At 48.1% G+C, this 12,843-nt stretch overlaps 1 protein-coding gene across 16 annotated transcripts in view; it reads left to right on the forward strand.

Moving 5' to 3' along the window:
* The window catches only part of LOC142160072 (uncharacterized), a 1,559,230-nt gene that overhangs the window by 526,892 nt on the left and 1,019,495 nt on the right, over window positions 1-12,843 (forward strand). The gene's annotated exons all lie outside the window — the stretch shown is intronic.

A 12,843-nucleotide genomic window follows, 5' to 3' on the forward strand; every position in this document is an offset into this window, starting at 1 on the left:
GGAGGTGATGATGTCTCCTTTTCGGTTTTCCGCTCTTTAAACCTCCTGTCAATTTTAATGGAGAGGTGCATCAGATCCTCCAGAGAGGTAGGAGATGGGTATCGCACCAAAGAATCTTTGATCTGTTCCGATAGCCCGAGACGGAACTGACTATGTAAGGTGGGGTCGTTCCATCCACTATCAGGAGACCATCTACGGAATTCAGCGCAGTATTCTTCCGCCGACCGCTGGCCTTGTTTCAAGGCCCGTAGATGAGCTTCCGCGGAGGCCACACGATCCGGGTCATCATATAGTAGACCCAATGCCTCAAAGAAGGCGTTTAGGGACTGCATGGCAGGACTGGTCTGTGGCAAAGAAAAGGCCCAGGACTGGGGGTCACCTTGTAGGAGGGAAATGATGATCCCGACTCTTTGATGCTCTGACCCGGAGGAACGGGTCTTAACCAAAAATAGAGCTTGCAGCTCTACCTGAAATTCCAGAACAGAGATCTATTTCCAGAGAAGTGATCTGGCAAATTCATCTTAGGTTCACAGGTGGAACTTGGAGTGGGTTGAGAAGTTTTTGCGGCTTCTTCTGGAACAGACAGACGCTCAGCCAATCCCTGGATCATCTAATACAAGGATTCAACATGGGCTGCTAAGGCTTGTGCCGGAGACGGTGTGGATACGCTTCCATCCATCGCAACCTCGTCTCAGTGTGTGGGCCAGTTATAATGTTAGGAACCCCTCCAGCCGGCACAACACAACCCGGAATCTACTCTGCCAATCAGGGGGTAAATGTATCAAGCTGAGAGTTTTTTGGCGGGTTTGAAAAACCAATCAGATTTTAGCTATCATTTATTTAGTGCATTCTACAAAATGACAGCTAGAATCTGATTGGTTGCTATAGGCAATATCTCCACTTTTCAAACCCGCTGGAAAACTCTCAGCTTGATACATTTACCCCCAGGTGTTCACTGGAGCCCCTGATGGTGGGGACAGACTGGGCCGCAGACTGACAGAGGATAGTGAAGTGTATACCGGCTGGGGAGAACCCAGGCAAGCGGAGTGAGGTCCATGCAGAGGTCAAGGGCCGGCAGCAGACAACAGTATCGGTAAACAAGCTGAGGTCAGGGGTCACAGGCAGATAGCAGAAACGGTAAACAGGCCAGAGAACAGGGTCACAGGAAACACAAGCGAAGTCCAATTCAAAGCCAAGGGTCATACACGGGAAATCAGTAGCAGTATCAGAATACAGGAACAGGAACAAGCAGGTCAGCAGACTGGAGCACAGAAGCTATAACCGGCAATGAGGCAGCAGACCTCATTGCCTTAAGTACTAATGGCCACCAATCAGAGCCTAGATACAGCCCCCTGCCTAGCTAATGAGCAGGATAATCAGCCCGCAGGCTAGAATCTACAATGAGCGCATGCACCCGGCTTCCTCATCGCCGGGACGCAGCGCTAAAGCTTCTGCCTGTTGCCCCGGCAACGGCCGGGTCATGGCCGGAAATGACGTCCCGGTCGCCATAGCGACGGCCGGGACGCAGGTGAGTGATTTGCGGCGGCTGGGCACCGACGCGGCTCGGAGCAGCAGCAGGACTGTTACCTTTTCTGCACTGATGGAGGACAAAGCTACAGCTTCAGTGATGATGTATCTCTTCCCCCATCTACCGTGCACAGGCAGGGGACTTAGTATGCACACAGCCACTCGCTGAAAAGGTTCCCCAATTATTATCCCTGAGGGGAGCACGAGCACTGGGGCGTCCAAGCCGCTAACACCAGCGCCAGTGCTAGGGTCCTTGGCGCCCAAGGCACAGTCTGAAAATCGCCGCCCCCCCCTTTAAAAATCGCCGCTGCCCCCCCCCTTTAAAAATCGCCCCTGCGCTTCCCTCCCCATGTCTTTCTTTAACTTACCTGCATGAAGCTGCTCCTCTCTGCTCTGTCTTCTCCCCTCCACTCACAGACACTGTCGGGCCGTGATGATGACATCATCACTGCCTGTCACTGTTAGTGAGCGGAGGGGAGAGGACAGAGCAGAGAGGAGCAGCTTCATGCAGGTAAGATTCAATAGCCCCTTCCCTCCTCTCCTCCCCGTGGATTTCCGTGTTTTTTCATTTCGAGGCGTCCTGCAGGTCCCGGCCTGGCTAACACACATCACAGGACTTACAGTATGCCCAGATGTCATCCGACATTCCAGGTCAGAAAAAGTTCTGTGTCAGACGCTTCAGTGTTTGGTCTCTTCCCTGGTGTCCAGCCACCGGGTTTTCGCCAGCAACTGACATCAGTAGTCAGTACTGGTCACTGGGGACTCTTTCAGACTGGAAGCACAAAAGGTGGAGCCTCTATTCCAAATAACTTAAACTCTCCAGTCCCTGTTATATTACTACAGATAACAGTGATGTCACAGACTCCCTCACCTCTCCAGTCATATCCTGTTATATTACTACAGATAACAGTGATGTCACAGACTCCCTCACCTCTCCAGTCATATCCTGTTATATTACTACAGATAACAGTGATGTCACAGACTCCCTCACCTCTCCAGTCATATCCTGTTATATTACTACAGATAACAGTGATGTCACAGACTCCTTCACCTCTCCAGTCATATCATGTTATATTACTACAGATAACAGTGATGTCACAGACTCCCTCACCTCTCCAGTCATATCCCTGTTATATTACTACATATAACACTGATGTCACAGACTCCCTCACCTCTCCAGTCATATCCCTGTTATATTACTACAGATAACAGTGATATCAAACTCCCTCACCTCTCCAGTCATATCCCTGTTATATTACTACAGATAACAGTGATGTCACAGACTCCCTCACCTCTCCAGTCATATCCGTTATATTACTACAGATAACAGTGATGTCACAGACTCCCTCACCTCTCCAGTCATATCCTGTTATATTACTACAGATAACAGTGATGTCACAGACTCCATCACCTCTCCAGTCATATCCTGTTATATTACTACAGATAAAAGTGATGTCACAGACTCCCTCACCTCTCCAGTCATATCCTGTTATATTACTACAGATAACAGTGATGTCACAGACTCCCTCACCTCTCCAGTCATATCCTGTTATATTACTACAGATAACAGTGATGTCACAGACTCCCTCACCCCTCCAGTCATATCACTGTTATATTACTACAGATAACAGTGATGTCACAGGGTTACTCACCTCTCCAGTCAGCAGGCAGATGATCTCCAGGGTGATATTTAATATCCTCTCAGTCATGTGACTCCTGTCCTTGTCCATCCTCAGTGAATCAGTGACTTATGCATGATGTGTCTCACTCTTGTGGTGGTCGAGTACTGATGGGAAATCCTTCCCTTACCTTGTCTCCCAGATACGAGTCAGGTTCTTTTCTCTTTTGGATATTCGGTGGTCAGGAGATAAATACTTCAATGAAAGGGACAAAGATTGGTCAAACAACTTGATTTTATTGATTTTATATGCAGCAAGGATAGTTTCGGTAAGCCACCGTGCCACTGACCCCTTCAGCTCAATAGTAATGACAAAATAATGCGTCTGATCAGCATAGAGCACAATAGCATTTAACATATAACATACACCTGGTGAGTATAAGGCAGAATAACGATAACATCTTCAATACACATTGTCTAATAAGGCACACTGGTAATCACAGTTACTACTTTCACGTTAACAATATCTGACTGGTGATGATGCAATAACCATCAATAATAACCCATCAAGACTCTTACGGTCACTACCGCGCCCACTAGAGGGCTACTTCTTATTCAGGTGTTTGGGGTACCGTGCTATTCCCTATGGGTCAGACGCCCCACTTTTAGCATCTACTGCTGAGTTAACTTGAATTGCAGCGGTACCACTAACACTGAATGTCACACCTTCAATATTAATAAATCAATTCTTAGGTAAATCACATAACATTAACATCATCTAAAACATTTGGTGCACCAATATTATCCCCGGTAACGTTACCATATTTTCCACTCAGTCCTGGGCTGACCTGTGCACAGGAATTTGGGTAGTGTTCCAATGTCCTACAGAGGTTTCCATCAAGGGTTAAGTATTATAGTAGAAAGCAGGGCTGTTGCTCATTTCAGCCACAAGATGGCACTGTTCTCTCAACAGTCAATGAATCTCTATCAGCACATGTGCTCTGCAGCAGGGTATAATGTCCAGATATCAGCACAAAAACAGGATATAGCTGAAACGACCATCTTAATTGTTCCCTGCAGCCTGTGTAAGGGTATGATCTGGGAGAAAAGCTCTCACAATCCTTCCTTGTACAAGAATGCAATGTGAGTTTTGGATAGAGTCTCTCATCACTCTTCTCTCTGACACTGGGGTGTTTGCAGTACACTGCAGGCTAGGGTTTTACCTTGAGACGGTTCTGCAGTTAGTGGAGACTGTCTTTGGCGCCCTGCTGCGTGTCCCCAGCTGTTCTCTGTCCGCTTTGCTGGCAATGTCACAGTTCTGGCAGCAGCTTATCTTCTCTCTGCTCGGCTGCACATCCTCCCCCTTGTTCCTTCTACCATGCTGCTCTCTCTCTCTCCTCCTGCCTGCACATCCCCTTCCTGTTTCTCCCCCAGCCAATCAGGGCCTTCATCCTCCTCCTGTCAATCACTCCTGGGCACAAGATTTCAGGAGCACAATTAACCCCTTGTAGCCCTGCATTTTAAAAGCATTTATGCACTCCTCTGTGCTGTTCAACAGGGCTTTGGGGTACCACACTCTCATATGACGTCTAATAAATATTCTCTGGACCCTCACAGCCCAGATGTCTATGAATAAATACAATACTTGTAAATAAACATAAAAATTATTATTATTAGTATTACCATATTTAAAAATGAAACAATGAATAACCTCTTCTCCCCAGCCATACAGCCCTGCTCAGTGATCCTCAGATTCAGCTTCATAAACCGACTCAGTGCTGTATTGCTTAAAGTTAAACCCCTAGTACCCGGGGCCAGGAGTCTTAGTCCTCCCAGACATCTCTGTGGTGCAATATGTTCAATTTGAAATTAGTTACAAACTCAGTAATTATGGATATTTGGGAATGTTCGGTCTTGGTTTAATTTCATTCCAGAAATTGAGAGATAAAATTTGTGCCCACAATTATATCACATGTAAATGATTCTAGTCCACTGAATCCCCGGATTGATTGAAGCCAATTGGGCTAATTCCATATGTTTTATGCAATGAAAGCCAAAGCAAACTAGCACAAGATAATTTTGCTGTCACTATACACAGATATACAATGACCATCATAGTTAGGTTACATCGATACATTATCACACCTTATAGCCACTGACCTCTATACACAGATCATGCCAATATCACACAGATGATACTAACAATGATCCATATATCACTGTACAGACCCCTCTCCTCTATATAATAATAATAATCCCCCATATCAGTGTGTGCTGGGAGTTATTACTCCCCATATATCACTGTACAGACCCCTCTCCTCTATATAATAATAATAATATTAATAATAATCCCCCATATCAGTGTGTGCTGGGAGTTATTACTCCCATATATCACTGTACAGACGTCTCTCCTCTATATAATAATAATAATCCCCAGTATCAGTGTGTGCTGGGAGTTATTACTCCCCCTATATCAATGTACAAACACCTCTCCTCTATATAATAATAATAATCCCCATATCAGTGTGTGCTGGGAGTTATTACTCCCCCTATATCACTGTACATACCCCTCTCCTCTATATAATAATAATAATCCCCATATCAGTGTGTGCTGGGAGTTATTACTCCCCATATATCACTGTACAGACCGCTCTCCTCTATATAATAATAATAATCCCCATATCAGTGTGTGCTGGGAGTTATTACTCCCCATATATCACTGTACAGACCCCTCTCCTCTATATAATAATAATAATAATAATCCCCATATCAGTGTGTGCTGGGAGTTATTACTCCCATATATCACTGTACAGTCCCCTCTCCTCTATATAATTATAATAATAATCCCCATATCAGTGTGTGCTGGGAGTTATTACTCCCCATATATCACTGTACAGACCCCTCTCCTCTATATAATAATAATAATAATCCCCATATCAGTGTGTGCTGGGAGTTATTACTCCCCATATATCACTGTACAGACCCCTCTCCTCTATATAATAATAATAATAATCCCCATATCAGTGTGTGCTGGGAGTTATTACTCCCATATATCACTGTACAGTCCCCTCTCCTCTATATAATTATAATAATAATCCTACATATCAGTGTGTGCTGGGAGTTATTACTCCACATATATCACTGTACAGTCCCCTTTCCTCTATATAATAATAATCCCCCATATCAGTGTGTGCTGGGAGTTATTACTCCCATATATATCTGTACAGTCCCCTCCCCTCTATATAATAATAATAATCTCCATATCAATGTGTGCTGGGAGTTATTACACCAATATATCACTGTACAGACCCCTCTCCTCTATATAATAATAATAATCCCCCATATCAGTGTGTGCTGGGAGTTATTACTCCCATATATCACTGTACAGTCCCCTCCCCTCTATATAATAATAAAAATCCCCCATATCAATGTGTGCTGGGAGTTATTACTCCCCATATATCATTGTACAGTCCCCTCTCCTCTATATAATAATAATAATCCCCCATATCAATGTGTGCTGGGAGTTATTACACCCATATATCACTGTACAGACCCCTCCCCTCTATATAATAATAATAATCCCCATCTCCTCCCACACAATCATCTGTCCACAATTATAAAACATCTAAAAACATGTGAAGACAGTGGGAAATTATTGTGGGGGTACAAAGGAGTGTCATCATCACTCCAAGGACAAGGCCATACCATCTATCCCTGGCTTATCTGCATCAACTGACCTACTGTGTACCGACCCGGCTTGTCAGTTAACCCTTCTCCTGCTGAATCCCTGGCTTATCTGCATCAACTGATCAACTGTGTACCGACCCGGCTTGTCAGTTAACCCTTCTCCTGCTGAATCCCTGGCTTATCTGCATCAACTGATCTACTGTGTACCGACCCGGCTTGTCAATTAACCCTTCTCCTGCTGAATCCCTGGCTTATCTGCATCAACTGATCTACTGTGTACCGACCCGGCTTGTCAGTTAACCCTTCTCCTGCTGAATCCCTGGCTTATCTGCATCAACTGATCTACTGTGTACCGACCCAGCTTGTCAATTAACCCTTCTCCTGCTGAATCCCTGGCTTATCTGCATCAACTGATCTACTGTGTACCGACCCGGCTTGTCAGTTAACCCTTCTCCTGCTGAATCCCTGGCTTATCTGCATCATCTAATCTACTGTGTACCGACCCGGCTTGTCAGTTAACCCTTCTCCTGCTGAATCCCTGGCTTATCTGCATCATCTGATCTACTGTGTACCGACCCGGCTTGTCAGTTAACCCTTCTCCTGCTGAATCCCTGGCTTATCTGCATCAACTGATCTACTGTGCACCGACCCGGCTTGTCAATTAACCCTTCTCCTGCTGAATCCCTGGCTTATCTGCATCAACTCATCTACTGTGTACCGACCCGACTTGTCAATTAACCCTTCTCCTGCTGAATCCCTGGCTTATCTGCATCAACTCATCTACTGTGTACCGACCCGGCTTGTCAGTTAACCCTTCTCCTGCTGAATCCCTGGCTTAACTGCATCAACTGATCTACTGTGTACCGACCCCGCTTGTCAATTAACCCTATTTACCAGCAACTACTTTTACCTGTTATTATTCTTGCCTATTTCCATTGTCCCTATTACCTCTCCTTCTATTATTCCTTGCCTTCCACGCCCTAATTGGTTATTGTCCTCCATCTTGCTATTGTCTCCCTTCTTATTCTTACCTGTTATCTGCTGTCCTTATTATCTTACTGTTCTGCTATCATTCTTACCTGTCTTCATTGTCCTTATTATCTCACTGTACTGTTGTTCCATGCCCTCCACGCCCTAATTCGTTATTATCTTCCACCTTTTCATTGTCTTCCTGCCATTGTTCTTACCTGTTTTTTACTGTCCCCACTATCTCACTGTTCTGTTACTCTCTCTCCCTACTATGCCTCCCCGCTCTCACTCCATACCCATACTCTCCCCCCGCACTACCTCTCCCGTTCCTCCCCGCCCTCCCCCGTGCGCTGCTCATCTTGCTAACCTCATCCCCATTTCCCCCCTCTCCCCCTTTCTTCTGTGCCCTCTGGAATGCCAGATCCGTCCGCAACAAGCTGACTGCTATCCACGACCTCTTTCTATCCAACTCCTTTAACCTTCTTGCCGTTACTGAAACCTGGCTCTCCGATTCTGATACTACTTCCCCCGCTGCCCTCTCCTATGGTGGCCTCTCCTTCACCCACTCCGCCAGGCCTGGTGCCCGCCCAGGCATTGGAGTTGGCCTCCTCCTCTCCTCCACCTGTACTTTTCGTGTCATTCCCCCCGAACCCACCCTCTCCTTCTCCTCCTTTGAAGCTCACTCCATCCGCCTCTTCTACCCCATCCACCTCCGCGTCACTGTCATCTACCGCCCCCCTGGCCCCACGTTCCTCTTCCTTGACAACTTTGCTAGCTGGCTTCCTCACCACCTCTCCTCCGATCTTCCCTCGATCATTCTCGGTGACTTTAACATCCCCATCGACAACCCCACCTACCCTGCTTCCAGCAAACTGCTCACACTCTCTACCTCCCTTGGTCTCACCCAATGGACCTCCTCCTCTACCCACTGCCTTGGTCACTCCCTTGATCTTGTCTTCTCCTACCTATGTAGTCTCTCCGACTTCTCCATCTCTCCCTCTCTCCCTTTCCTCTATCCGACCACCATCTCCTCTCCTTCTCTCTCTCCTCTTCTCCTGCTCCCCTCCCCCTGCCCAAACCTACTCTGTCCATACGCAACCTCGACGCTCTTGAACCTGCCTCTCTGTCCTGCTCTCTCGATACCCTCCTTTCTCCCCTTTCCTCTCAGGCCTGCCCCAACCAGGCGGTCTCCCTCTACAATCACACCCTCACCTCCGCTCTGGACGCGGTCGCCCTGCCCACTCCGTCCACCCCTGCTACTCCAAACCCCAACCCTGGCACTCCAAATTTACCCGCTTCCTCCAAAATTGCTCCCGTACCGCCGAACGTCACTGGAGAAAATCCCACTCCCTGGCTGACTTCCTCCACTTTAAATTCATCCTTTCATCCTACAGCTCTGCCCTCTCATTCGCTAAACAATCTTTCTTTAAATCCCTCATCTCTTCCCAGTCCTCTAACCCCCGCCGCCTCTTCGCCACCTTCAGCACTCTCCTGGCCCCCTCCCTCCTCCCTGACTGCCTCCGCTTTTGCCTCCTTCTTCTCCTCTAAAATTGAGGCCATCCGACTTGAAATCTCCTCCTCCACTCTCTCTTCCACCCCTCCCACTCTTCCGCCCTTCCCCCCAACCACCTTCCCCTCCACTCCTTCCGTCCCACCACCGGCGAGGAAGTCCACTCTCTCATTTCATCCCCCCCCCTACCTGTCCCCTGGATCCCATCCCCTCCCACCTTCTTCGCTCCCTTTCCCCCCACCACCTGCTCCCACCTCGCTCACCTCTTTAATCTCTCCCTCTCCACCGGCATCTTACCCTCCTCCTTCAAACATGCTCTCATATTCCCCATTCTTAAGAAACCTAATCTCGACCCCACTTCTTTCTCGAACTATCGCCCCATATCTCTTCTCCCTTTTGCCTCCAAAATTTTCGAGAGGCTCGTCTGCAGCCGTCTCACCTCCTACCTTTCTGAATACTCCCTCCTTGATCCTCTCCAGTCTGGTTTGAGTAAGATCATGTTGGACCCTTTTTTGGTAACGGTTAAATTCTGCACATCATTTATCTCACGAACATGGAATCAACTACCGGCTCTGAAATTAGGCATGCGGCACTCAGAGACGTTTCTCCATTCGTTTGACAAATTTGGGTTGGGTTGGTTTTCCCGACACTAATTATCCGACCACGACGAGACCTACAAAAAAAGCCTGATAATTGTAAAAGCTACATGACTATAATACAGAATTACCAGTAAAACGACAAAGCAGATTTGAGAACAGAACAGCTACAAATTACGATGAGACAGCTGTCCGGCACTTCATGTCACATCCGTTCAAGGAGCCACATGCAGGAATGTGAATTTAAAGCGGCAATGTGAGGACCCCACTACTACACATTTTACTGTGTGCTACACTAAAGTGTGTAGTAGCGGGGTCCTGACGTTGCCGCTTTCTTTTAAACGGATCTGCTCTATATCCTTAAATGTCCAGCTGTCTAAACTATGATGGACAGATGCAAGCCAGGCTGTGTGCGGCGAGACCGTTCTTAATATTATGCAGATATTCTTGTATTCTCACCTTCAGAAGTATTTTTGTTTTACAAACACAGATTAAACCACAGCCCCATTTACTATTTGTCACGATTTGCACTCTGCAGCTGCTGTCTACAGTGACTCTATTGGATTTGGTGTGCTTTCCACTTGTAGTACCACTGCCCACCAAAGGGGCCACTGTGCTACTTGATTATTCTCCTTGATCACTGGGAGTGGTTTCAGCTGCATGAGGCCTATTTATACCTGCCCGCTTCAAACAGTCTGGGCCAGATCATCAGGTCATTCCGAGGAGCATTCCCTGTGCTCAGCTTCTATCTGCTATCTGGACTCCTGCATATTTCTTCGTTGAAATCTACTATTTGCTGTTACCTGTGTCCTGGACTCCTGCATCTTCAACCATTATACCTGGTACTTGTAGTTCTACGCTGCCTGTTGAAATCTACTATTGCAGTTACCTGTGTCCTGGACTCCTGCATCTTCAATCATTATACCTGGTACTTGTAGTTCTACGCTGCCTGTTGAAATCTACTATTTGTTGTTACCTGTGTCCTGGACTCCTGCATCTTTAACCATTATACCTGTTCTACGCTGCCTGTTGAAATCTACTATTTGCTGTTACCTGTGTCCTGGACTCCTGCATCTTCAATCATTATACCTGGTACTTGTAGTTCTACGCTGCCTGTTGAAATCTACTATTGCAGTTACCTGTTTCTCATCTGCACTTTGAACTGTCTCATGAGTTACCGTGTCATCTCTGTTTGTTAATAAACTCATTATAACCACTTATCTCCTCTCCGTGGTCATACCTGGGAAATCCTGACAGTATGATCTGGCCATAAAACCAAGCCTGCTGCTGCACGGCTTTCATCTCTTTTGGAAAGGATTTCCAGGGAAGTGACTTACTCCGTTTTCAACATTAAGACCATGGCTGCTATTTCCTCAGAAAATTCCCTGTTCCAGTTGCTCCAAGTGGACATTCTTCAACTTCGCACTCAAATAGCGCAAGTATCTTCCTTGCTGAACCAAGTGCTTAAGCAACTTATAGTTTCCACCCCTAATACATCCTGCTGTAAGGAGTCTAACTATGCTGCTAACATTTCATTACCAAATTTGTCTGCCTTTGACTCTCTGCAAGCAGTACCTCCCAATATTCCTGTAACAAATTCCAGGTTTTCAGGTGCTCCACGCCCTCACCTGACCGAAGAGGAGCGATGGCGCAGGATGACCTACAAACTATGTCTTTACTGTGCCAGTGATGTACATTTTTTACAGGATTGCCCGCTCCGTAGACTCCGACCATCTTCAACCTCTATCTCCAGCTCTAAATTACAAGCTTCTGTCTTCATTCCAGACATGTTATCTGCTCCCATGAGAACCCAGGTTCCCCAGTTCAACCCAGAGGGGGCGCTGCCCTTAAAGTCTGCTCCAGAGGGGGCGCTGCCCTTAAAGTTTGCTCCAGAGGGGGTGCTGCCCTTAAAGACTTCTCCAGAGGGGGCGCTGCCCTTAAAGACTTCTCCAGAGGGGGCGCTGCCCTTAAAGACTTCTCCAGAGGGGGCGCTGCCCTTACAGTCTGCTCCAGAGGGGGCACTGCCCTTACAGTCTGCTCCAGAGGGGGCGCTGCCCTTAAAGACTTCTCCAGAGGGGGCGCTGCCCTTAAAGACTTCTCCAGAGGGGGCGCTGCCCTTAAAGACTTCTCCAGAGGGGGCGCTGCCCTTAAAGACTTCTCCAGAGGGGGCTCTGCCCTTAAAGACTTCTCCAGAGGGGGCGCTGCCCTTAAAGACCTCTCCAGAGGGGGCGCTGCCCTTCCAGACCGCTCCAGAGGGGGCGCTGCCCTTCCAGTCCGCTCCAGAGGGGGCGCTGCCCTTCCAGTCCGCTCCAGAGGGGGCGCTGCCCTTCCAGTCCGCTCCAGAGGGGGCGCTGCCCTTCCAGTCCGCTCCAGAGGGGGCGCTGCCCTTCCAGTCCGCTCCAGAGGGGGCGCTGCCCTTAAAGTCTTCTCCAGAGAGGGTCCTGTCCCTCCAGTCTGCTCCAGAAGAGTTGCCAGTCCATGCGGTCCAGCTCGAGTTGCCAGTCCATGCGGTCCAGCCCGAGTTGCCAGTCCATGCGGTCCAGCCCGAGTTGCCAGTCCATGCGGTCCAGCCCGAGTTGCCAGTCCATGCGGTCCAGCCCGAGTTGCCAGTCCATGCGGTCCAGCCCGAGTTGCCACTTGGTGCTGTCTGCCCTCAGGCTTCTCAAGGTGCTGTCTGCCCTCAGGCTTCTCAAGGTGCTGTCTGCCCTCAGGCTTCTCAAGGTGCTGTCTGCCCTCAGGCTTCTCAAAGTGCTGTCCCTGCCAGGCCTGCCGCCCAGTCCGGGCCTGCTCCCAAGTCTGCCGCTCAGTCCGGGCCTGCTCCCAAGTCTGCCGCCCAGTCCGGGCGCCCTGCCAAGTCATCTGCCCAGTATGGATTGTCTTCTGCCAAGGGGGTCCTACCCAAGTCCCCAGGGATGTATGTTCAACCCGAGCTGGCT

Source organism: Mixophyes fleayi, chromosome 6 (assembly GCF_038048845.1).
Source record: "Mixophyes fleayi isolate aMixFle1 chromosome 6, aMixFle1.hap1, whole genome shotgun sequence".
Lineage (NCBI taxonomy): Eukaryota > Metazoa > Chordata > Amphibia > Anura > Limnodynastidae > Mixophyes > Mixophyes fleayi.